This window comes from Pteropus alecto, unplaced genomic scaffold (genome assembly GCF_000325575.1).
Source record: "Pteropus alecto unplaced genomic scaffold, ASM32557v1 scaffold109, whole genome shotgun sequence".
Lineage (NCBI taxonomy): Eukaryota > Metazoa > Chordata > Mammalia > Chiroptera > Pteropodidae > Pteropus > Pteropus alecto.
This window is the reverse complement of record NW_006494608.1, coordinates 9,367,651-9,372,181: the sequence shown is the minus strand read 5'-3', so window position 1 is coordinate 9,372,181 and position 4,531 is coordinate 9,367,651. Positions and strand designations below refer to the sequence as shown.

The 4,531-nt window shown below is 41.5% G+C and overlaps 1 pseudogene; it reads left to right on the top strand.

The window, feature by feature from the left end:
- Positions 1-1,136: 1,136 nt before the first annotated feature.
- Positions 1,137-2,370, top strand: LOC102898147 (annotated as a pseudogene).
- The last annotated feature ends 2,161 nt before the right edge of the window (positions 2,371-4,531 follow it).

The window sequence follows — 4,531 nt, the reverse complement described above, 5'->3', positions numbered from 1 at the left end:
TTCCTATACATCTATAGTTTAGTAAGTGAGATAAATAAAGCTTACAAATATGTCATGTCTATGAGTATAAAAAAAAAGAAGATTGGACAACAGCTGGCAAAAAGCTCAAAGCAATAAGAATAATGTGAAATGTGAAATGACAATCCCACAGCAAGAATTAAAACTCTAATTCAAAAAGATATACGCACCCTTATGTTCACTGCATTATTTACAATAGCCAAAATATAGAAGCCTCCTAAATATCCATTAATAGACGATTGGATAAAGAAGGTGTGATACATACATATAATGGAATATTAGCCATAAAAAGTAATAAAATCTTGCCGTTTGCAACAACATGGATGGACCTAGAGGATATCATGCTAAGCGAAATGTCAGACAGAGAAAGACAAATACCACATGATTTCACTTATATGTGGAATCTAAAAACAAAATAAATGTACAAACAAAACAGAAACACATAGATACAGAAAACAAATTGATGGTCGCCAGATGGGAAGGAGTTGGGAGATGAGTGAAAAAGGAGAAAGGGATTAAGAAGTACAAATCGACAGTTATAAAAGTGTCATGGAAATGTAAAGTATACCATAGGGAATATAGTCTATACTATAGTCTATACTATTATAATAACAATGTATGGTGTCAGACAGGTACTAGACTTATCAGGGTAATCACTTCATAAGGTATATAAATATCTAATCACTATGTTATACACCTAAAACTAATATAAAATTGTATATCAACTGAAATTGAAAAATAAATTAAAAAAAAAGAATGTAAAAAATGTGCAGAAAAGTCTTGGTAAGGCTTATTGCATCCAATTGTTCTAGAAGGCAAAGAAAGATCATAACTAGCCAATTGAGGTCTCATTCACTTAGTCTGAGGACTTCTGGGAGTACTTTTACCAACAGCTAACAGATACCGGTTAGGAGTATAAACTTGAACCAAGCTGCTTACCTTTTTTTTTTTCTTTTTTGAATTGAAGTGTTATACGTTTAGAAGCATGGATATTTTGTGTACAGCTTGATGAACTTTCACAAAATGAACATCTTCATGTACTCAGTACTCAGATAAAGAAATAGAACATTGGCAACCTAAACCTGAGTCTTGGCCTTTCACCTTCCTCCCAGAACAATATGAGTTTCAGCACCTGTTCGAGCTTTTCCACTAGTTACTGGCCCCTGGGCTCTGTGTAGTCACATAGCTACTGGGTCCGGCCAGCAGCAGCGCAGCCAGCGTGTACGCAGGTGCAGGGGGCTTAGCTCCCAGATCTCTGTGTCCCATTCCACCAGGGCCTGGCTGCAGGAATGGTTGGGTCTGGAGGGTATAGGGGATATCCGGACCAAGAAAGAGACTATGCAATGCCTGAATGACCACCTGGCCTCCAACCTGATGAGGGTGTAGAGCCTGGAAGCTGATAGTCAGAGACTAAAGAGGTAAATCTAAGAACACCTGGAGAAGAAGGGACCCCAGGTCAGAGACTGGGGACATTACTTCAAGACCACCAAGGAGCTGGGTGCTCAGATCTTTGCAAGTTCTGAGAACAATGCCTGCATTGTTATGCAGATTGACAATGCTCATCTGACTACTGATGACTTCAGTCAAGTATGAGATAGAGCTGGCCATGCACCAGTCTGTGGAGAGTGACTCTGTGGGCTCTGAAAGGCCATTGATGACACCACTATCATCTACAGCTGGAGATGGAGATTGAGGCTCTCAGGGAGGAGCTGAAGAGGAAATAAATGGTCTGCAAAAACAGATTGCCAACTCCAGGTTGTCTGTGGAGTTTGGGTGCCCCCAAATCTCAAGGCTTCAGCAAAATCAGGGCAGACATCTAGGCCCAGTATGATGAACTGGCTTGGAAGAACCATGAGGAGCTAGAAAAGTGTTGGTCCCAGCAGATTGAAGAGAGCACCACAGTAGTCACTTTGCAGACCTCTGAGAAAGGAGCTGCTGAGATGACACTCACAGAGCTGAGACACAGCCCAGTCCTTGGAGATTGACCTGGACGTGATAAAAAATCTGAAATCCAGCTTGGAGAAGAGCCTGAGGGAAGTGGAGGCACACTATGCCACACAGATGGAACAGCTCAACAGGATCCTGCTGCAACTGGAGTCAGAGTTGGTCCAGACTTCGGAAGAAGGGCAGCACCAGACCCAGGAGTATGAGACCCTGCGGAACATCAAGGTCATACTGGAGGCTGAGATCACCACCTACCGCCACCTGCTGGAAGAAAGGGAGGACTTCGATTTTGGTGACGTCCTGTACATCAATTCCATGTAATTCATCTAAAAGACCACAGCCACCCACAAGATTGTGGATGGCAAAGTGGGGTCTGAGATCAATGACACCAAAGTCTTGAGGAGTTAAGGCAGCAGAAGTGGGGCAACACTTGAGGGGGGCAGGAGGCCAATAAAGTGCTCAGAAATCATTGAAAATAAAAAGAAATAGAACATTTTCAGCATAACAGAAGCCTTCCTTAGGCCCCTTCCCAAACATTACTGCCACTTTCCTATTACTGTTGCAAGAAGCAATACCCAAAGGAGGAAATTAGACGCTCAGACAACTTTGTTAAAAGTAGGAGAATTTATTAGCTGGCGGAGCACATGGGGCTTAACAGCACCAAAACACGAGCTCTCCTTGGTTAGATTTCTTACAATTTATATACCTTTGTAGTGTCCATGCAAGGGGCATTTGATTCTTTTGTCTGAGGTTTTACAAGCACCTCATGACTCAGGATGGGGAGGGGGAGTTTCAGGTCGGGGGATGCAAGAGGAATTTCTAGACTACTGGTCTTATCTTATATCTACAGGTCGTTTGTCTTATAGATGTTGCGAGTTTCCAGAAGTCTATTTAGAGATTTATAAGATATGGTTAATCTATAACCAGCTGAGTTGGTCATTTCTGCAAGCCCTTTCCTTTACATTTTCCAGATGCTTCCTCTCCTTTCTTAATAGTGTCAATTAGTTTTGTCTTTTAACTCTGTACCTAGTTTAAATATCTTTAAACAAAGATACAATGTATAATTCTGTGGGGTTTTTTTTCATCAACAATATTCTTGTGAGACTATGATTTATAATTATTGGGTCTTTGACCTGCTCCTGACACAGAACTCCTAAAACTCTTTAAATTTCCTAAGTGATGAGAATGATGAAGGTGTCTTTTATTATGTTAATGCAGTGACTTTTGGAAAGCCCTTAGGTAACCTAAGAATGTAGCAGGGGAACCAGCTACAGTGATTAGAGTGTTGGAACTTTCAGTCTCAAATCCCTAGCCAAGGGTGGGGGCAGGGAGAGAGGAGTGGGGCTCAAGGTTGAATCAATTACCAATGGCCAATGATTTAATCAATGACTATGTAATGAAGTCTGCATAAAAACCCAAAAGGACTGGCTTCAAAGAGTTTCAGGTTGGTGAGCATGTGCAGGTGCAGAGAGAGTGGTGTGCTTGGAGAGGGCATGGAAGCTCTGCACCCTTTCCTCCTACCTTGTCCTGTGCATCTCTTCCATCTGACTGTTCCTGAGTTATATCCTTTTATAATAAACCAGTGATCTACTAAGTAAAATGTTTCTCCGAGTTCTGTGAGCTGCCTTAGGAAATTAATTGAACCCAAGAGTTGTTAAAACTTCTAACCTATAGCTAGTCAGTCAGAAGCACAGATGACTGGCATCTAAATAGAGGTGGAAGACTGTTTTGTAGGACTGACTCCCTAATATATGGGGTCTGACACTACCTCTGGGTAGATAGTATTCAGAACTGAGTTGTAGGACAGCTGGCGTTGGAGAATTGCTCATTGATGTGGGGAAATACCGCCTCCCCCATATGTTGGAATTGGTGACCAGAACCTTGAGAGACTCACCCGTGTTGTATATGGCTGTGGTTTGCTTGTTTTCATTGTATGTAGCATTTCATTATATAAATACACTATAATTTTTAAAAATCCATTTACCATTGATGGGCATTTGGGTTGTTCTCATTTGGGGAGTTTTACACACGGTGGTGCAATAAACAGTCTTGTATCTGTCTTTTGGTATACATTATGCAGAGTCTCTTTCATTTTTGTTAGAATGCATATCTAAGAGTGAAAATGCTGGATTGTGGAGTATGCAAATGTTGAGTTTAAGCAGATACTGGTCAACTAGTATCTCCACTTAGCCAAAGTTGGTTTTGCCAAATTGTACTCTTAATGTAGGGAGGAGGCGAAAGAACTAAAATGTTAATCAAGCTACATTCAGAGACTGCAATATGCTGATCAGCCCTGCAGCCAGGCCAGGAGGACACCTGCAGAACAAAGGAAGATTTCTGCTAGGATTGCTAACAACCCATTTTTCACACCTGTGAAAGGGGAAACAGGAACAATGGAGTCTTTAAGTGGAGCCCTCCACAAATAAAATCATTCATTCCCTATGGCTAAAACCATGGGGAACCTATGGGTTAAAGGCTGGGAATTGCCAGCAGACCTTTCAGGCTACATACTCTTCCTCTTCCCCTTCCTCACTGTATGTCCCTATCAAAGGAAATGGGAACTAAAGAA